Genomic DNA, 22,685 nt, shown 5'->3' on the forward strand with positions numbered 1-22,685 from the left:
CCTTTACACTATTGATAATATGTATCTTCATATGTACTATTTTGAGAAATCAATTCTAATCTTTAATTTGATATCTCCCCTCCCATAAACTCTATCTATTGTGTATTTTGTTTTACTTCGTATGCTGTAGTATTTGGTCTGATTCTCGTGCTGTAATTGGTAAACTGCTTCTTCTGTAAAGCACTCTTACTTTATAGCTAGTCAACACTGAAAAAAGCAACTAATAAGTAAAGGTGTTCAAATCCTATCAGAAGGATGTTTCCATGTTGTTGTGATTGCTATTTGCTAGATTCCTGATTTCTTCACCTCAAGTTCCCAAACATGCCACCAGCATGTAATGAAATCGAAAGAACTGTATTTTCGTTAATCCTTGGATTAAATAGAAATGTCTTTCTATGCACACTAACATTGTTCTCTTTATATTTTATCATTCAATGAGAAGTTTGTAAATTGAGGCCATACCCCTGCCTCATAGATTCTTACAGCTGTTTTCATATGGAAAACCTATAATCATGAACATGGCAACAAATGACTTCATTTTGCAATTGTTTTGAATGAGATGGCTTAGAGTTAATCCACTCCTTGATTATACAAATTAGAATAGATGCAGGACTGTGGGATCTCTTTTTGCTTGTTATGTATACTTAATAATAGAAGCTGTGTTTCATGGACTACCCTGTATTTAATCATTTTACATTAATCATACAACTTTTCTCAAGGTTATCACAGAACAAAAATTGATAATGTATGTATTATTTATCTCATACTTATTACAATAAGGACACTGACATATATTAAAGTTCAATCAATCAATCAATCATAGGCATTTGTATAGCGCACTGCTCACCCGGAGGGTCTCAAGGTGCTGGGGGGGGGGGAACGCTACTGCTCGAACAGCCAGGTCTTGAGTTGCTTCCTGAAGGCGAGATGGTCTTGCGTTGTCCGGAGGTGGATGGGGAGGGAGTTCCATGTCTTGGCTGCCAGGTAGGAGAAGGATCTTCCTCCGGCGGTGGCTCTGCGGATGCGGGGGACGGTGGCGAGAGCGAGGCTGGCGGAGCGGAGCTGGCGGGTGGGCTTGTGGAAGGTCAGGCGGCTGTTGAGGAACTTGGGGCCCAGGTCGTGGAGGGCCTTGTGTGCATGGGTGAGGAGTTGGAATGTGATTCTTTTGTTGACGGGAAGCCAGTGCAGGTCTCTCAGGTGTCCGGAGATGTGGCTGTGTCGGGGGATGTCCAGGATGAGTCGTGCTGAGGCGTTCTGGATCCGTTGGAGTTTCTTCTGGAGTATGGCGGCGGTGCCGGCGTAGGGGGCGTTCCCGTAGTCCAGCCGACTGGTGACGAGGGCCTGGGTGACCGTCTTCCTGGTCTCGGTGGGGATCCACCGGAAGATCTTTCGAAGCATGCGCAGGGTGTTGAAGCATGAAGAAGAGACGGCGTTGACTTGTCTGGTCATCAGAGGGAGGAGTCCAGGATGAAGCCTAGGTTGCGTGCGTGGTCCGTTGGCTTGGGGGTGGCTCTCAGGGCGGGGGGCCACCAGGAGTCGTCCCAGGCGGAGGGTGATGATCCCAGGATGAGGACCTCCGTCTTGTCTGAGTTCAGTTTCAGGCGGCTGTTCTTCATCCATTCGGCGACGTCTTTCATCCCTTCGTGTAGGCTGGCTCTGGCGGCGTCCGGTTCGCTGGTGAGGGAGAGGATCAGCTGGGTGTCGTCGGCGTAGGTGATGATCTTGAGGTTGTGTTGACGTGCGATGGTTGCGAGGGGGCTCATGTAGACGTTGAAGAGGGTGGGGCTGAGCGATGACCCTTGTGGAACGCTGCAGATGACTTCGGTGGCCGCTGACCGGAACGGGGGGAGGCGGACTCTCTGGGTTCTTCCGGCGAGGAATGAGGTGATCCACTCCAGGGCCTTCTCCTGGATGCCGGTGTTGTTCAGGCGCTGTACCAGGGTGCGGTGGCAGATAGTGTCGAACGCTGCGGAGAGGTCCAGGAGGATGAGGGCCACAGTTTCCCCGTTGTCCATTAGGGATCTGATGTCGTCTGTGGGTGCGATGAGGGCGGTCTCCGTGCTGTGGTTGGCTCGTAAGCCGGATTGCGAGTGGTCGAGGGATCCGTTGGTCTCGAGGAAGGCGGCTAGCTGTCTGTTGACGGTCTTCTCGATGACTTTGGCAGGAAACGGGAGGAGCGACATGGGGCGGTAGTTCTTGAGGTCGGAGGGGTCTGCAGTTGGTTTCTTCAGCAGGGCACTGATCTCGGCATGCTTCCAGCACTCCGGAAAGGTGGCGGTGTTGAAGGACGCGTTGATGATATCGCGGAGGTGGGGTGCGATGATGTGGTTGGCCGTGTTGAAGATGTGGTGTGGGCAGGGGTCCGTAGGGGATCCGGAGTGGATGGTGTTCATTGTGCGTTTTGTGTCTTCGGTGCTGACTGGGGTCCAGGTGCGGAGGGTGGCGGTGGGGGGCATCGGTTCGGTGGTGGGGTTCGTGGTTGGTGGGCCGAAGCTGTTGTGAATGTTGGCGATCTTGTCGTGGAAGAAGGCTGTGAGGGAGTCGCAGAGGTCTTGCGAGGGAGTGATGTAATTGTTTCCGGCGTCGGGGTTGGAGAGCTCTTTGACGATGCTGAAGAGTTCCTTGCTGTTGTGGGTGTTGTTGTCCAGTCGTTCCTTGAAGGCTATCTTCTTTGTGGCGGCGATCAGTTGGTGGTGTTTGCGGGTGGCGTGTTTGAGGGCCGTCATGTTGTCTGTGGTCTGGTTGGTGCGCCAGGTGTTTTCCAGGGAGCGGCAGTTCTTCTTGGAGGTGATGAGCTCGTCGGTGAACCAGGAGGCTTTCTTGCTGCCGCGTCTGCTGGGGGGGTTCTTCTTCAGTGGTGCGAGGGCGTCTGCGCAGTTGGTGATCCACTGTGTGAGGTTGTTGGCGGCTTCGTTGGGGTCCGTTGAGCTGGTGGGGGGGTTCTGGCAGAGGAAGGTGGTGAGCTGGTCGCCGGTGATCTTGTTCCAGCTCCTGCCGGGGGCTTGTTGAGGGTGGTGGTGGGTCGTCGTTTTACTGAAGCTGAAGTGGAAGCAGCTGTGGTCAGTCCACTGGAGATTGGTGGAGTGGCTGAAGGTGACGTATTTGCTGGATGAGAAGACTGGGTCAAGCATGTGGCCGGCGTAGTGGGTGGGGGTGGTTACCAGTTGCTTGAGTCCGAGGTTGGCCAGGTTGTCCAGCAGAGCAGTGGTGTTGCAGTCCTTGTTGTCCTCCAGGTGGAAGTTGAGGTCCCCCAGGAGGATGTAGTCGGTGGAATTGATGGCGTGCGGGCTGACGAAGTCTGTGATGTCTTCGCTGAACTGTGTGCGTGGTCCCGGTGGTCTGTAGACGAGGGTGCCTCTGAGCGTGGTCTTGGGGTCGGTGTGTATCTGGAAGTGGAGGTGTTCAGCGGAGGTGAAGGTGTCATCGGAGTTGGTCGTGATGCGGATGGTGTTCTTGTGGATGATGGCGATGCCTCCTCCTGTCTGGTTGACGCGGTCCTTCCTGGTGATTTTGTAGCCTTCCAGGACGGCGATGGCGACGTCGGGCGCTGAGGAGGCATTCATCCAGGTTTCCGTCAGGAAGGCGATGTCTGATGCTGTCGAGTCGAGGAGGTTCCAGAGTTCGACGGCATGCCTGTGAACGGAGCGGGTGTTGAGCAGGATGCACATCAGGTGTTTGTTGCTGGGGCTCGGTTTAGCAGGTGCGGTGTTGGGTCGGAGGCCGGTGAAGCGGCAGGTCAGGCAGGTGAAGGGTCCGTGGGTGCATCTCGGGGTGGCTCGGTAGCAGGCGGTGTTTCGGCCGGCGTTGAGTGCGTGGAGGGTTTTGGCGTCGTAGATGTGCAGGGTGCGCTGGAGAGGGCGAGTACCAGGGGGTCTGGAGCTGGGCGCAGTCCAGGCGCGGACGGGCACAGACGGGCTTACCTTCGGCGCTCAATCGGCGCTCCCGCTGCACGCGTCCGCTGCGCGGTCGCTCTGGGGGCGTCATAAGTAAGGAGCCGGGAGGGAGGAGCAGCTGGGTGGCGGGAGCGGGGCGGCGAATGGAATCACAGTGGAGCAGGGCGGCAGGGAGGCAGCGGCGGTAAATTCCAAGAAGCAGCGGGTAGCGGGAAATTCCCAGGAACAGCGGAAAATTCCCAGGAGCAGCAGGCAGCGAGCGAAGGAATCTGCAGGCAGGAGGCGGCAAAGGCAGGCAGGAGCGGCAACAGTGAGTGGGGCGACCAAGCCCTGTGGAGGGCTGAGCGGTTATTATTATACTGTTCCTACTGAGCATGTGTATCATACAGCCTATAAACTCTAAAGTACCATGTTTTGTGTGTGTTGTATTCTTGATAACGCTATATTCATATCCTACTTTTTGGTCAAACTCCATTCGCAATGGTTTGATACTCAAACCCTCAGGGCCGAAAACCTAAGAAGTACTTATGTAGGCTTATATCTGCTTCTGTAACTTGTTTTTAGTAGGGGCAGGAAGAGGGAAAACTTGCAAAATTGATGTAGATGTTGGGGACGGAAAGGGAAAATAATTTCCCTGGGAGAATAACAAAAAATGCACTACAGTATGACATTCCTACATGCGGAAATGTAGAAATATAAATTTTTTAACGCTTAAATTGCTGTGCATACCAGTGCTCCTTGAAAGCTAGGACACTTCCATAAATGTCAAAATTGCTTCACAGTATAGGCACGGGCTTGCACAGCGCTAAAGACATGCCACTTTCCACACTTGCCAGCATGGTCTGTTATGGTCATAGCCACGCCAGCATTTACAATGGATACAGCATCGCCAGCAACTCATTCATGTGAGTATCCATATTGGCCCTATCATCTTTCCAGCTCATCACATCTGTGCTGAATTATAAAATAACTCAGAATAACAACATTTCTGTATCTATGTATTCTTAAACAGTACTTAATTAAAAGGATTTGCTCTCCAGAGGGAACATATTGGTAGTACGGAAATGATGCCACCCAATTTGCTCTGCAAAGGGCACATATTTATAGTCCAGAATGGATGCAGATAGGTACCTGTTGTAATACAAGAAGTGTGCCTTCTGTGCTGGGTACACGTTGACATTTTAGAACATCCTTATTTGCATTTTGGGCGTGTTTGCCAGTGCCTATACTTGCATTAACAAAGCTTAGTAAAAGAAGCTCCAGTGGAATGGACAGAATATTTTCTACATTGGAGCTGGCACACATGTTGCAAGCCCTGAGAAAGGGTCCAAAACATGTATCAAGTTCTTAGGAGCCCATATAGTATCCCCCTTTGAGCAGGTGAGAAAAATGTCTACATTTCCCCATCCATGTGCAGCACCTCACCCGATTCTAGATGAGGTCTGGGGGGCACACACACTGACACAATAGGCCTTATTACAAGTCAGCTGGATTGAGGAGTGAAATACTGAGTGGTTGGGGGTTAAGTTGTCGAATGAAATGCAGAGAACAGCTTAAGGGTCAGTTTCCTTGATTCAAGATAAAACATAAGAGGAGACCCTATCCGCAGCTTCAGACTAGCAAACGCCTGGGCTTCCAACTGTCATCTCACAATTGCATCCTCACATTCCAGGGATGATGCACTGGTTACAGAACAGTGCATCATCCCTTAGATAGAGAACACTGATATGGAACACAGGATACCACATCACCTCCCTCTTTACCTAATTAACCTAAAGCAAGTAATACACAAAACACACTGAAGCCATAAACATGTCATAAGAAATATTCAAAAGGTTCAACTGCACAGAAAGGAGGAAACCTCACACATAGTCACGTAAACACGCTGGTTTTACACTTACATGTTGTGGTTTTCACATCTTGATCGAAGGAAGGACAGATACCACTGAAACCACGTCCTTCTTCCACCATTGGGGCACATTTGGCCACACTGTTGAAATCCCAAATTATCTGATCATGAGTATCAATTGCATTCCTAAAACGTTTAACCACCTTGCATGGGCGACTGAACCTCGACAACTTGAAAACATCTTTCCTTGGAGATTAAATCTTCACCCAGGTCCCGACTCTCACCAATGTCTCTTTGACCGTTTTGCGTCCACCATACCAGATTTCACATGCATTTTCCTCATTTTTTCTTTATCTGTCCATCCCTTAATATCATCTACCTGATCATCCACATTCTTGCGCTTACACTTCACCCAGCTCGTTACAGCTGCAGTATTGGGAACTCGGCATGAAAACAATTGAAAAAAAGATACTCCAGTAGTAGAATGTGGCATGAGGTGATACTCCACAACTTTCTATTTCATGCCATCCTCCTAATTGACCCCACACACCAAAGACAGTTGCAAACACTCTTTCAACACTTTGATAAAGCATTCCACAACACCATTAGTCTCTGGGTGGTACAGCGCAGCTTTCATGTGTATGATTTATCTCACTCTTAGAAACTCTTCATCCACTGCAGAGGTAAGTTAGACACCGTTATGCATAGGAATGGAGGAGGGAAACCTTCCCTCTCTAACAATTCTTCCCAAAAATAGACAACATCTTTAGAATCAAGCGAATTCACCACTTTTACTTCTGGCCATCGCGAAAACATATCAATGCACACTAAAACATATCTGGTAGTGGATTTCACTCTCGCTGGTCCTACAATGTCTAGAGCAATATCTTCTCACTGACCAGCCGCCTGTTTCCTAATGACCATACGCTGTCTTCTACACTTATCACAATTCACACACTCCCATATTCCCTTACTTCTGTTTCCAGCATCAAATCCATAGCTGGCCACCAGTAAGCTTCCCGGAGTCTCTCCTAAGTCTTGGAAATATCCATATGGCTAACATGAGCACCGCATACCAACCGCTTACTCAGAATCTGAGGAGGAATCAACTTATTTCTATCAATAATAATCTGTCAACCACAGCCAATCTATTCCTTACTTTCCACAAAACAGCAATTCTTTCAACATTTTTATCCATATTGGACCACCCCTCATTCACTGACCTTATCACCCTCTGCAAACAATCCTCCTTCACCAGCTCCCTCTTCCGCTCATCTTCCAGTGCCATGCCTTCAGGACCCAAACACACATTCACCTCTTCCTCAAAATCTTCGCTCCTAAAGTAATCTCCACCTTCTTCATCACAACCGTTTTGAGATGAACACAGCTGTGAGATACAGCCTGCTTGTAAAACTATGTGCTCCAGGTACATAAGATACCACAAAGTCATAGTCTGAAAGAGAGACAACCTACTTGCAAATATGACTCGAAATTTAATCAATACCTTTCTTGCTGAACACTTCTCTCAAAGGCTTGTGATCTATATTGATCTCAAACCTGTACCCCCACAGAAATTTCTTGAATTTCCTAATGGCCCAAAACACAACAAGAGCCTCCTTCTCAATTACTGAATAATTGTTTTCAGCATGCCTCAAAGCTCACAAAACAATCAACATAGTTCCACATTTCCCACCAGATTTCTGCAGTAACACTGATCCAATTCACTTGGAACTGGCGTCGGTCATCACTATAGTCTCATTATTATCATTAATATGAAAACTGCCAAAATCCATAGCATTCTGTAAACTCAACTCTATGTCCCCAAACTTTTCTTGACAACCCTTGCACCACACAAACTCCTTACTGTTTTTTAACAAAGATCTCATGCATTCATTCCTCGCCTCAAACTTAGTAACAATCTTTCTATAGAATATAACCATTCCAAGAAACTTCACAACTTCTTGATTGCACCCAGGAGTGTCACATTTTTAATTGCACCAAGCAAATGGTTTTTGGGTCTAATACCTGAGCCAGTAATCAAATGACCCAAATACTCAATTTCCTTAACATTAAACTTACACTTCTCTTGTCTTATTGTGAGTCCATATTTCTATAACCTCGCCAACACCTCATACAACTTCCTTTCATGCGCTTCCAAATTGACCCCCACCCCAATACATCCTCCTGGTACACCTCAACCCCTCAGGACCCTTGAGTACCCTTTCCATGGCTCTCTGAAAGACAGAGGTAGCAGATATTAAACCAAACGGCAGCCTTAAGAATAGTTATGTGCCAAAAGGCATAATGAACGGGGTGAGCTCCTGAGTAGTAGAATCCAGCCTTATTTGTTGGTATGCAGAACTTCAGTCTAACGTGGAGAAGTATTTGGCCCCATTAAGAGAACTCAACATTTCATTGATATTAGGCAGAGGATAATGATTCACCACCACGGACATGTTGAGCTCCCTCAAATCCACACAAAGCCTAGCCTCCCCGTTAGCCTTGCAAGCTATCACTACTGGAGCACCCACTCAGAAGCCTCAGCTTCCTGCATAATACAATTGCCCAGAAACTTGTCCAATTCCTTTTTCATCTTTTCCCTAACAGACAATGACACATTTCTGACCTTGATGATCTTTGGCACTGCATAATCCTTGAGCCTAATCAAGTGCGCATAGTTTTTCAAGCATCCCAAGCTATCCCTAAAGACCTCAGGAAAATTTCACAATAGCTCTTCATCATCACTACCCACTACCCGTTTTAGGACTTTTCAGACAGTGGACATGACCTTAGTCCTGACTGTGGGAACGCTTTCGGGTCTAGATACTCATCAAGATACCGTTGGTGAAACCAACAGATAAGTGAGTCTCTTTTGACAGACACATAGATCGCACTAGGGACAATGTGATCACTGAACTCAATCGACCCCCAAAAGTATCCGAGCAACTTAATAGGATCACCCCCTATACTCTCTGGGCTTAATGTCAGGTTTTAACAATTTTACTCTTTCAGATTAGAAATACTTTTGCTATTAAAATGATTTTTGCACCAGAATCAAATAGCATCTTGACGGGTTCCCTATTGACCAACACAGTTCCAACGGGTAGATCAGAGTCACCCTCCTTGGTTTGTAACACTAGTATTTCATCAATGTCAATTTCATCCTCCTCTTCATCACACCACACTTCTTTACACTCTTCATGCCACGTAGTGACCTACAACACTTCGATAAGTGCCATTTTCTGCCACAGTTTTTGCATAGAGATTTCCACTCGGGGCAATCGTTATGATTGGTCATGTGACCATTGTTGCCAGATTGAAAACACCTACCTCAAAATGACTTTAAAACATTACCTTGTTTTTCTCCTTTATCTGTACCACCCTTACCAAACAACAGTTTATCTTGTGCCTCTTTTTCTGGCCTACATGGATCAGAAACAGCTTTAACTACTGCCTCACCATTTTTCTCTACACTTGTCAAGTCTTTACGAATAATCTCAACACATGCTTTGGAGTGCTCATAGGTTTTTGTCATTGTCAAAACTTCCTGTAGAGAGAGATTATCCTTCTGCCATATTGCTTCTTTGGCATCTTCTAATGCACATCGCACATGAATTGGTCTCTCAAGCGCTCTTCCAAAGCCACAAGTAGAGGCTAATCTTCACAGCTCTGTAATGTATTGCTCAACAGTCTCTCCCTGTCACTTCATCCTCTTCCCGAAATGGAAACTCTCTAGAACAGTACTCATCTTTGCAAGATAGTGTAGATCCAATTTCTTAAGACATATTTCATAATCATTGAGACTAGCACCATCTCCATAACATAAACGCAGAAGATGCTCAAATACCTCAGACCCAAGACAGCAGATTAACAATGACATTTTTCTTTCTGCACTTAAAGATGTGCAGCACACCTTGGCATAGTGCAAGGATACTTTTCCCATTTGATCAAAGGTATAACAGTTGAGCTCAGGAAAAACAGAGGAGCTGGAACATTCTGCATCTTACCGATGCATGGAAACACAACTGCAGGAATGAAATTTAATTTTTAAATCAACCAAACTGTAATCCCAAGCACATATAACATCTCCAAAATATTAACTAATGCCAAGCAAGTGCTTGCAAATCACAGAAGATGAGGAATAAGATGCACACAGCAACTCTTACCCAGATGAAATATGTGTATATCAAAGAGCCACTAAAATGTGTGCATGTCGCAAAGGCATCAACTGCGAGTGACATAGACAACCATCCGTATGTGTTACAATGGATGGTAGTGTTAGCCACTAAAGACTAAAGAGAGGAGAATGGCAGAGAGATGTACCCCAATGCATGCATATAGCAGAAATGTAGCACCAAACAATCAGAGCTTATATCAGAAGGGCAACGGTGCCTAAAATGTCTCCCAATCCAAAATTGCCCCACGTTTACATCCTACGCATGGAGGTGTGGTCATCCAAGAGAGGATTTAGGTAACAGTGATGATGCTTGTCACCAGCGCATCAACTGTGAGCCTGCGCTCAAGTCACCAGTGTGTCTATCGTGTGCCTGCACTCAAGCGGGGCACCTACACTGACGTACAGTAAATGGCTCCAGTCAAAGCAAAATTAATAATCCAGGCATTACCTGGAAGTGCAACAGAAAGAAGCATGCTTCTCCCAAGAATTGTTCATACTCCAATGTGTCCCGTTGGGGTCTCCAATGCCACCAAACCAATTAAAGCTAGAGGTAGCTGTACCATATAAAATGATCCTGGTTGTCACAAGTGTTAAGTTGTCAAATGAAACACAGAGAACAGCTTAAGGGTTATTTTCCTTTAATCAAGATGAAACATAGCAGGAAACCCCATCTGCAGCTTCAGTCCAGCATACGCCTGGGGTTCCAACTGCTGTCCCACAATCACATAATCACATTCCATGTATTATGCAACAGTTTCCAGAACAGTGCTTCATCTCTTAGATATAGAACACTGATATGGAATACAGGATACCACACTGGGCTTTGGTTTTCGAGCTGGTATCTCCAAGCTTAAATCTGGCTATCATGAGTTATTCCATCTGGAATGAGGAATAATGTTTGGATACAGTTTTACTGGGTCAAAAACCATGTGATTCTAATTCTGAACAAATAATATTCTTATTCTGCTTCCATTGACAACCTGCTCTGAGCAGGTGGTAAATAGGAGCAGTGGTAAAGAGCCCGGAGGAGAGCCATATCTTGGGTTGGGAGAGATTGGTACCAGGCAGGGGGAGCAGTACTGTTGCTCTACTGTGTCATAAGAGGGAATTAGGAGGAGTAGAGCTACGCATATTTTCATTCACTCCGCCCAAACCTGTACTTCATTTTACTGATTGCCTTTCCATCCAGGAAAATTGGGCTTCACATTCCCACATTTAGTAATACCAGATATGGGAGCACCAGACACATGGAATTGGGCAGAGCCGCAACATTCTAGGACACCACTCTACCTAACTTGTAATCAGGCCTGTGAATGTAATTGAGAGTGTAATGCAAGTGCTGTCCCAGTGGGGGCCCACATAAATCCACCAGGAGTGCATTTTGAAATAGTGCCTACTATTTTGTTGGGTTTCTTCTGGTCCTTCTGAATGGACAGCAAAACACAGATAGGGAGTGAGAGGTTCACCCAATGCTCCAGGTCTATTTTCTGCATCTTCTCTAGTGAGGGCACTCACACTTTGTTTCCATCGTTACTAATGGCAAGATTATGATTCAAATGAAGACTGAGAATTCACTTTGTTTGAGCATCTCTTTCATTCTCTTAGCCCTTTTTCTGACCAATCTGTCATGTTCTAATACCCCAATTGCTCCATTTTCTTCTACTCCTAAAAGTGAATCAACAGATTTTATTCCACCCGAATTCTATGTATCCAACGTTACCTTGTCTGCTATGTTTTCCCCTGCCTATTATCCTAAGCATATCTTTAATGGCAGGTCCTATGACCTCTGTACCTCCTCCAACCAGATTGGACACAGATTTTTCATTCTGGCTAGCCTTCATTCTTCTCACCTTGCCTGGTTCATCTGTCCCCAGCTTCCTGTTTCTCACTGGCTATTCTTCAACTCAATCCCTTAGATACATTGACATTCTTTGCTTTTTCTCTCCTATATACAGGGGCGGCTCCTCCGCAATCGTGGAGGAGCATTGCCCCACTGGGTTAGAGGCGGCAGTAAAAAAATAAAACTATATTTCAATATTGTTTTAATTTTAAGCTGCTGGCTCAGCCAGCATGTGCAGGGAGGTGTGGGGCTGAGGCATGGGAGGGGAGAGGAGGAGTGCTACATGCACTCTCTAAATGCTCATGTGTGTTTGGCTGACCAAAACACACATATGCACTTAGGTTTCCTAACCTGGATGTATTGAACAGCCAGGTTTCAGAAACACCACAGATCCCTGAGCAGAGCGGACCGTCTTTCGAGCCTGCTCATGCCAATCGATTGGACAGGGAGTCTGTGATGTAGTCACATTGTCTGCTGGGACAAGGAAGTCCTAGCACCGACGCGGTAGGCGGCAGGAGTGCGGCAGTAGATAGGTTTAACTTTTTATTTTTTATTATTATTATAAACAGTCCCTTGTCCCCCCCTCCCCTGTGCCGCGTGCTCTACACCACCCTCCACTTTTTGTATGTTGCGGCCGCCACTGCCCACTTATTAATTCCTCTCAATTCTCATCTCTGTACATTCACCCTAAACTCTTTTATCACACCTCTTTTGCCAAGCCCTACCACCGGTGTTGACACAGAATAAGAGAAACAAAAATATAGTGGGACAAAATAACGAGTCAAGAATATTGAGGATAAAAATATTGTGAAGGCAAATTTTATAGTTCAGTAAAGTTTTACTCCTATGTACTATGACAATATATATTCTTTCCTTCCTTATTTAAGTCCCAAGCTCACTATAGCACTCAAATGACCTGATTTGCCCTTCTCATCTTTAAATTCATTTGCTGGAGGATAGATATGTGTTTAATATCACTGAATGTCTGATATTTCACACCTCCTCTCACACCATTTTTATTTATTTATTTTACAGAGTTTTATATAGCGCGAACTTGACCCGAATCGGGTATCAGAGCGCTTTAAATAGCACCAGTTGTATTACATGAGGAGGACACATTCATTTTTTTTTTTTAGGCACGGGGAGATTAAGTGATTTGCCCAGAATCACAGGATGTTTAGCGTCATTGACAAGACTCAAACCCAGCTCCGCAGATTCGAGGTTGACCACCCTAGCCGTTAGGCCAACTGAAAGCCTCAACCTCCAACCTAACTAGCTCTCCATGTCTTAACCTAATCAGAATCCTACTCGAGTCTTCTCTCATTGAGTTGAACAACTAACAGCTAACTCTGGATCACCTAGCAGGTTCATAAGTAGAGTGCAATGGGGGACTGTAACAGTGCAATCAGAGGTTTCCCTAATCTTCCAGATAAAGCATGTAACCGTTGAAAATATTTCCATTTCTGTGAGATGGGAAAGCTGTAGTCTCATGGGAGCGAGGAGAACGTTTTAATCACACGCTGAGAAAGAACATCATTGTTAGACCTGGCAACGCTGCCGTGGTTTGCCCATGACTGTTTGCCTTCTGACCTTCTGTTTTGCTGACTTCATTTTTGCTGGCTTTAGGATTCTGGGCACTTTAGCACTGCTAACCACTGCTAAGGTGCATATACTCTGTACTCAAAACATGGTAACATTGATTTATCCACAATTGGCATATGTAATTTCCTTATAAGTCCTCAGTAGAGTGCAGTACCTGTGCCTATATGTGCCTAGGTACTGTAAATTAAATGCTACTAGTGGGCCTGCAGCACTGATTGTGCCATCCACTCAGTAGCCCTTTAAACATAATTCAAGCCTGCCACTGCAGAGCCTGTTTGTTCAGTTTTTATCTGCCATTTCGAATTGGCAAGTTAACATACTTCTCAGGCCCAAACCTTCCCTTTTATGACATGTAAATCACACCTATGGTACGCCCTAGGCAGCCCTATGGGCAGGGCGCAATATAGTTAAAAGGTAGGACATGTACATACTTTTGAAATGTACATGTCCTGGTAGTGAAAAATTGCTAAATTCGATTTTCACTACTGCAAGTTTTATCACTCCGATAGGTTAACATTGGGATTGCCTTAAAACATCTTTTAAGTGTAATTTTTCAATAGGGAAAATAAAGAGATTTGCAATGTGGTGTCTCTGGACCCACAGTCTGAAATCACAATTTATGGTGAAGTCAGATTTTAAATTGAAAGCCTGGTAATGGCACTTTTATAAAGTTAGCATTTTCTTACTTTTACCATTCTGTGCCTCTGCCTGTCCCTGAATACCCGCCTGGGTGAGGTGGCAGCTGGTCTTTGTGCATTTCCTCTAGAAATTCACACAAAGGGAGCTGGGTGTGACATGTGCATCCTGATGGCCCATCACTAGAATGATGGACCTTTCTGACTTAGATTGGAAGAGAGGAGCTAACACTTACACCTGAATAGGGCCATGTCTGTCTCCAAATAAAGAGCTGCCTACCCCCCTGTAGTGAGTCTGGAGACAGGGCAGGAAAGGCAAGGATCTTGTGAACTTTAAAGGCCTCTTTGAAGTCTCCCCCACTTCAAAGGCACTTTTGGGTATTAGAAATGGACTCCTGACACCACCAAATCGGAACTTTGCTGGAACTAAGAACTTTCTGCCTGTAAAAAGAGCTGCTTTGCTGTAGAAGGGACTGCCACATTGCTAACTGCATTGCTGTGTTGACCTGATGCCTGCTGATTGCTGTGCTGTAGTAGGGACTGTCCCTTTTCTACTTACTCTGCTGTGTTGGCCTATGGCCTGGTGCTACTTGGCTGGGAGTCAGAGGGGCTACACCTGCTCTCTATATCCCTGAGCCTAAGTTTCTCGAAGGACTACTTGGCCTCCCTCCTGTTCTCTGAAGTCTCAGGTTCACAAAAGACTTCTTGCAACTTCACTGGTGCTTCTGGACTCTGCCATCTGTGAGTCCTACCCCTGTCTGAGAGGCCCCCTCCAGTCTTGGGCCTCACAGGTGGGTTCTGCAGCTGCTTCTGCAAAAATCAAACCACTGTGACTACTGCACCAATCAAAACCAATACAGTGCCTTCCAACACTGAGGCAGTGCCGATCTGAGTATATCCCTATACATCTCAAAAAAGACACATTGACCTGACTGCGAGATTCAACGATCACGCAGTGTTGATCTGAGATCTCAACTGTGAGGCTCGACGACAATGCAGCGCCGATCTGAAGAATCCGCTGCAAGACTCAACTTCGATGCTTTGACCCAAACTGCGTGATTTGAAATCAACACATTGAGCCTCTGATGCCAAACCTTATTCCATACAAAGGTACTTTTTCAGTGGGCCCTGTGTGGGTCCTGTAGTCAGCCTGTCCTCCATCGCGGTTGGCCTGGAACTTTGAATTTACCACGGTCTATCGCGACCTCAAGTAACCTTTCAGCACTATTGAAGTCTAAGAACTGTTTTAGAATTAATCTTTAAAAATTCACATCTCAAATTCTACTTATTGGATTTTTGTCATGTTGGTCTTGTTTTACTCAGATAAATATCCTCTATTCTTCCAAACTGGTGTGGAATCTTTTGTGGTGTTTTCACTGCGCTACTGAAATTTAAGTGTTGCACACATGCTTTAAACATTGCCTCTTAAGCTAAGCCTGACTGCTCTGTGCCAAGCTACCAGAGGGTGCGCACAAGTTAATTTAGGTTGTGTATCTGACTTACCCTGGCTAGAATTGCGGCTCCTCCTTCAACAGGGTGTATACTCTACCAACCAGAAACCTACATTTCTCACAATCATCCACATATCGAATCTTATGAGCTTTCCAACGGGGCCAATTCATTTTCACCCCCACCAGTGATGTCAGCATTACATCATAACAGTGCTTTGGAGTATAGAAGGTCAGGGATTCTCAGAAGTTTCAGAAGGCCTGTCCCCAAGCATATTGAGAAGTGTGTATAATAGGGCTGGAGAGCTGGGTAAATCGAGGCTGTGCAGTAGCTTATCACTCATACTCAGGATATGTTGCTATGACCCAGTGAGGTGTTGCTCTATGGGTGTCTTTCAAGTAGATTGAGTGTGCCAGCTGCTGTGCCAACCAATAACATCCTATGTGGAGTAAGTGGAGCTCTTTTTCATGGAGGAAGTGTAGAACTTGGAGTCTATCAATCTCAGCTTATTGCCCCTCCATGTGAATTGAGAAATGGTAAATTGTATATCTCTAAAAAGAATTGTGGGTATGAAGAGAGGTATAATGGCAAATGAATAGGTAAACTTGGGTATCACATTAAAAAAGGAGAGATTTAGGTGTGCCCACTTATGAGACCCTCTTTTCATCTTGTCAATGATCGGGGATAGGATGTCCTGCACCATTTCTCGAAAACCCTGATTAATTATTGTGCAGAGGTATTTACATTTTCTCTTAAGCCATTTAAATGTGAATGTCCCAATAACTGCTTTCATAGTGGTTAGGTTTAATGAAAAAGATTCCATTTGGACCAATTTATTTTGTATGCCAATCATTTGGAAAAGTAGTTTAATTATGTAATAAGTGATGTGGCTAAGTTCAAGGTGTTTGGGTATGGTCTAGGGGTTGTTTTCTTTATAATAGAATGCCTTGATCTCTCTTGCTGTCATCACAATGCCCTTAATGTCTCCTCGTCAGACTTCATGAGATCGGTCTGAGGGGGACGGTGCTCAGCTGGTTTAGATCATTCTTAGCGGACCGTCGACAAACGGTCTGGGTCTCCCCAAGCTCTGCCGTGATGCCGCCTTTGGGAGTCGGAGTCCCTCAGGGCTCTGTGTTGAGTCCGACTCTTTTTAACATCTTTATGACTCCATTGGCCGCTCTGGCAGAGTCCTTGGGGGCCCAGATCGTATCCTATGCCGATGATACTCAGCTCCTCTTTACGTGTGGGAAAGGTGAGGAGTTTGACGGAGAGAGTATTCGTGAGTGCCTTGGGGCTGTTTTCAAATGGTTCCAGCTGAACAGCCTGAAATGCAACTCAGATAAGTCTGAGGTACTCTTTTTTGGTTGTACCTCTGATCCAGATTGGCAGGAATGGTGGCCGACTAATATGTTTCCTCCTGCACATTCCTCCCAGCAGGCAAAAAATTTGGGAATTAAGATCGACAATGGTCTGACGCTGAGATCTCAGATCGTCGGTCTTACGGGTACATGTTTTGGCCTCCTGAAGATGCTCCGGAAGTTTCTTCCTTTGCTTTCAGAAGAGCACAAGAGGATCACTGTGCAGGCCTTAATTGGCTCCAGATTGGACTATTCTAATGTCCTATATCTGGGTCTTCCGGAATATCAGTTACAGCGCCTTCAGGTGGTCCAGAACTTGGCTGCTCGGGCTATCTTCGGCCTTCATAGGCGAGCCAGAGTGTCTGGCCTTCTGCAGTCGCTGCACTGGCTGCCTATCCGGAAGCGGATAGTCTTCAAGGCGTTGACGCTGGCTCATAAGGCTCTCTATGCCTCGGGCGCGAAATATCTGCAAAGGAGGCTTACTTTTTATCGCCCGGCTCGATCTTTGCGATCCGAATCTCTCTTCCTTGCGGTGGTCCCTCGAGTAAAGAGGGCCCGCGTAGGGGGTCGTTCCTTCAAGCTGAAGGCATCGCAGCTTTGGAATGCTTTGCCATTGTCTGTACGTAGCACGTCTAATTTGCTGACCTTCAGGAAGGGCCTTAAAACTTGGCTCTTTGCCTCTTAGCATGCTTTCTTCCTCAGTTTTGCTGTCTTTCTTTTGTCTTTCTGTGTTATGATTTTATGTTTTCAAGCTGCCAATAAAAAGCGGCGGGACACTCCAATGGAGTAGCCGTGCGCTATAGAAATCCTACATAACATAACATAACATTATTACGGATAGAAATCACCAGGGGTACTAATGCCAATAGTAACAGCAAAGGGAGAGTATGTGGCCTTACTGCTAGAGCAATCAACCTCGATGTTGGGGAGCTGGGTGCGAGTCTCGGCAGGGCACTCAACATCCTGTGATTCTGGGAAAATCAGTTAATCTCCCCATGCCTAACATAAAATGAATGTGTCCGTCTGTAACACAACTGGTGCTCATGAAAAGCGCTCTGGTACCTTCCGGTCAAGTTTGCTCTATATAAAAGTTCAGGGGGAAAAAGGGTGACATCGGGCAGCCTTGTCTAGTGAAGCAGTGCATGTGAAAATAAGGGGAACTAAAGTAACCACTGCCAACTAAGGGAGAAGAGGTATATTACATTCCATTAGTCAATGTGAAAAGAAAATGGTCAAATCCCCATTAGTTCAATCAACTGGAACACATACATTCATTCTACCAGTTCAAAAGCCTTTCTGACACCCAGGGAAAAGAATTTCTCCTCCAAATTGTCTTGTAACTGCCAAGGTATGTGGGAGAGAGTATGTACATGATTAATTCAAGAATGCCTTGGTGTAAAGCCTACTTACAAGGGGTATATAAGTAGTGTGATGAATTTACTCAAGTGGTTCACCAGGATTTTAACTAAGATTTTTACGTCAGCATTAATAAGCGCTATAAGCCTACAGCTGGAGCATTCCAATTGATAATTTCCCAGCTTAGATATCACAGGAATCCGAGCTCTAAGAATATTTTTATTAATGTGGTCCCTCTCAAGCGCTTCATTAAACACAGAGTGAGAACGGGGTTCAGGAGCACTTTGGCCATTTTAAAATTACTGGGAAGCCAAATATTCAGGGTGCCTTGCCAGTGGCCATGTAGTTTATCGCGCCGTCTTCCATCGTAATTTCACCTTCAAACTCATTCGACTCGCCACTGGTAAGCATAGGCCATTGCAAACCATTATTCCAATTGTTTTGTCCATCAGTCCTGTAGAGGAGTCATAGGTACAGACAAACTCATGGTACTTCTGGAATCCCATAGTTATGTCCATCAGGAGTATAAGGAGACAATCATCAGAGCTGGTTTAGGCATGGATCAATCCAGATGACTCCAGTTGTTTAAGTGATTTTGCTTAATAGAAAAGATAACTTTTTCCACCTCAGTTGTATATAGTGTGCTGAGGCTGTTTGGCAGACATGAGTACATGAGTTCTCTCTGAGGGTTGTGTGAGGATAAGCGAGAATAAGCAGCTGTCATATTCCTGATTCTGGCCTTAAAATGAAGCAGAGTCTATGTTCTTTGTGACGTGGCCAAGGCAACATCCCTCATCAGCATGTCTCTTATAGTAAACTTCCCAGCCCCCTAATATTTGAGCCAGTGTGAGGGAGCCCTTATTGTCTGAGATGTATTGCTCCATGTGCGAGCATGAGCACGATGGTCTCTGTAATTAGAGAGGTTCAGCCACCAGGGACTCTTCGGGGGATTTTGTAAATCTAGGTCTAAATGGATATCAATGAGGGCATTATCAGACACCGCACAGGGCATTATAGATGCAATAAGCAGGTGTTGTAGGAGAGTGGGCGTGAATAGAAAGTAGTCAATGCTAGTCCTTATTTCATGAGAATAGGAGTTGATGGTGTAGTCCCTCTCACAGGGGACTAATAGCCTCCAGGGTTTCTGCAGCACGTTGCCTTGGATGACATCTAACATGGTACTTCTGTATTTATCATTATGCAGATCAGGTCTTGCCTGACCTATCGAGAATGGGATCAAGCGTAATGTTCCAATCCCTCTATACTAGCTCTTATGGAACCAAAGGACGTGAGCAATCTTCTGATTTTAGAGAGACACATGGGCTTGTCAGTTATGGGTAAATATATGATACATGCAATAATGAATATAGCTTGAACATTGATTCAGCTAAAATATACCTCTCATCTACATCTAACCATGTGTGCAAGAAGGAATAGGGAGGTTCTTATGTAGTAGGATTGCCACTCCGCTCTTCCTAGGACTTGATATATCCTCTGTAGGAGGAACAAAGCTAGGTAAAAAACTATTGGGCTATTGGACTTGCCTCTTTGTAGAGGGTCTTACCCCAAACCTTTTGCCTTCACCCTTGTGTCTCTTGAGCCCGTTTGTGTTGGCTTTTAGTACTCTACACACTTTACTACCTCTATCCACTGCTAAAGTGTGCATGCTCTCTCTTTTAAACATATAAAATTGGATTATAACCAATTTGCATATTTAATTTACCTGTAAGACCCTAGTGAATTGGTACTACGTGTACCCAGGGCCTATGCAGTAAATTCTACTAGTGGACCTTCAGCAATGATTGTCCCACCCACTTAAGTAGCACTTTTAAACATTGCTCTGGCCGGCTATTGAAGCCTGTATGTACATCTTTAAACTGCCTTTCGACCTGGCTAAATAACCTTTATGCAAATCCTAGCCCTTCCTTTTTAATACATATATAAGTCACCCCTTGAGCAGACTCTACACAGCCAAGAGGGCAGGGTGTAGTATATTTAAAATGTTGGACCTGTACTTTTTCATGTCCTGGTAGTGAAAAGCGATTACATTCATTTTACAGTACTGCAAGGCCTGGCTCTCCCATAGGATAACATTGGGTTAATTTATTACATTTAATAAGTGATAGGTTTTGTTTGGTAGCTGATAGGACTGTCAAGTTTGGTGGCTAACGTTTTTTTATTTAAAACCCTCTGTAATGTTCAAGTTTGATTTAAAGTCACAATTTTGAAAATGTCACTTTTTGAATGCTGGCATTTTCTTGTCCCAGCAATTTGGTGCCTGCGGCCTGTATCGTGGGTCACATGACTAGGTGTAGCTGGCAGCTGGTCTTTGTGTATTGATCCCAGACAGTGAGACACATTGGTAATAGTAGCTGGCAGGATGGGCCATCTCTGACTTGATGAGGGGTAGGAGCTGTCACTGTCACCCTCCACACTTGCACATCACAGATGTCCTGCCCAGCACACTCACAAAGAGTTGTGGCACTTGTTTTTCCTGAGCCCAGACAAGCTGGGACCAGGACAGGGAGGCAGGAAATTTCAAACACCTCTGAGGATGGAACCCTCCAGAACCTTTTCCTACTTCAAAGTGGGCACCAGGTATAAATAGAGGGCACTCAGCCCCAACTCGTCAGTATATCTCTGGACCTGTGGACGACTCACAAGGACTGTAGTGCTGCTCTGCAAGAAAAAATGTTACTCTGCTGACCTGCATTAAAAGGACCAGGCTTGCATATTGAACTCAGGAGCACTAAAGGGACTTCAAGGGCTAGTTGGCTGGACTCCTGATCAGAGCCTCAGAGACATAAAAGGCTCCAACCAGCTGGAAATCAGCACCTGGACTCAGTCTTCTGTGAGTCCTATCCCCCCAAGTGATGACATCTGAGTCCAAAACCCTTAGAAGTGGGCCTGAAGGTGCTCTGACAACACTGTTGTTGTCCTGTGGGCAGAACCAATGCAGTGTGATGCATCTCGTCGCAGCACCACTTCGTGACCACTGCAGCACGCACATCCCCGATGCTGGAAGTTGCTTCGCAGCCCGCAACCACCTCAGAACCGCCACTGCATAACTCATCCTTGATGTAGGCATTTGCACCGCAAGACCCTGGTCGATGGAATCATCGACAATAACACAGGAGTCTGCATCGCAGCCCTGCAGCTTCTTTGGAATCGCGGTGTGTGCTGCATCTTCGATGACAGACTGTGCATTGTAAGCCTCTTGTCAAAGGCATCCTAAACGATAATGAAGGACTCTTCATCACAGCCCTGCAGCTTCTTGGAACAGATGTTACGCAATGCATCCTGGACACAGGATTTCACAAATCTCTGCAAACCAGGATTTATGGTACTTTATAAAGTGGGTCTAACTTGGTTCCTGTATCTGGCCCATGCTCTATTTGGTTGGCCTGAACTTTTGACTTTGTCCCGGTCAATTCGGCCAGATAACCACTGTTGCCGCTTTGTGCTTTTACACAGTATTTTTAGTTAAAACTTTGAAATTGCATATCTAAGGTTCTACTGATTGTAATTTTGTTGTTTTGCTCCCAAATATTTTATTACATTTTGCTCTATCTTTTCTAAATTGGTTTAGGATTTTTCTTTGTTGTATTTTCACTTTATTGCAGTTTAAATTGCTGCATAAGTCCTTTACACATTTCCTCTAAGTTATGCCTGACTGATTTCTGCCAAGTTACAGATGGTTAGCAGAGGTTCATTTGGGGTTTGCTTGGGACTTCACCATGACATAAATTGTGGCTGCTGCTTCAGTAGGCTTTCAACCCCCCTCCCTCCCCAGTGAGCAACCTATCTTCCAACATTGGCCAAACAGCAAACAAACATACTGTGTAATAAAGCAAAATCAGAGTCTGAAAATGCCCTGGTCAATCCTTTTGCAAAGATCTTGACTTGTCTTTCATGGCAGAGGGTTTTCACGATGATGGTTTGCCATTCTGCGACCATTTCCATGTGATTGACTCCCAACGTCAGTACTTGTCATGATCTGAAGAGTTCATTTAATTCACACCATCAGGCACCATGGACAGAATTATATAACTTGTGTGCATTGTGTCCATGTCAACGGTGTCCAGGTAGTCCAAGAAAGAGTTCAGTGCTCCTGGATCATGGTATTCTGTTGCGCAAAGTAATGACCATAGTGACTGGTTCGAAAAAGATAGAATTAATGTCTGTTTTGTAAATAAGTACAGTGGGACAAACCATATCCCATGATTACGGGGCACCTGTGTTAACCATCCAGTATGATGCAATGCAAGATTTCACCACTAGGTAGAAATGGTGAGAGAAATTGTAAGGGAAAAGAAAATGTCAATGAAAAATACCCAAGCATTTGTAGAAGTTCGGCCAGTGGACTATGCGCTTTGTATCAGAAGGTGCCAGAATTACTTTCGAATGTTGATGCTATTTTGCAGTTTAATCTTTTAAAAATCACTACTTTTTGGATTTTTGTCATTTTGGTCCTGTTTTATTTATTCAATTTTGCTCTATTTGTCTAACATGGTGTGGGATCTTTT

The sequence above is a fragment of the Triturus cristatus genome, chromosome 8, assembly GCF_964204655.1.
Source record: "Triturus cristatus chromosome 8, aTriCri1.1, whole genome shotgun sequence".
Classification (NCBI taxonomy): Eukaryota; Metazoa; Chordata; class Amphibia; order Caudata; family Salamandridae; genus Triturus; species Triturus cristatus.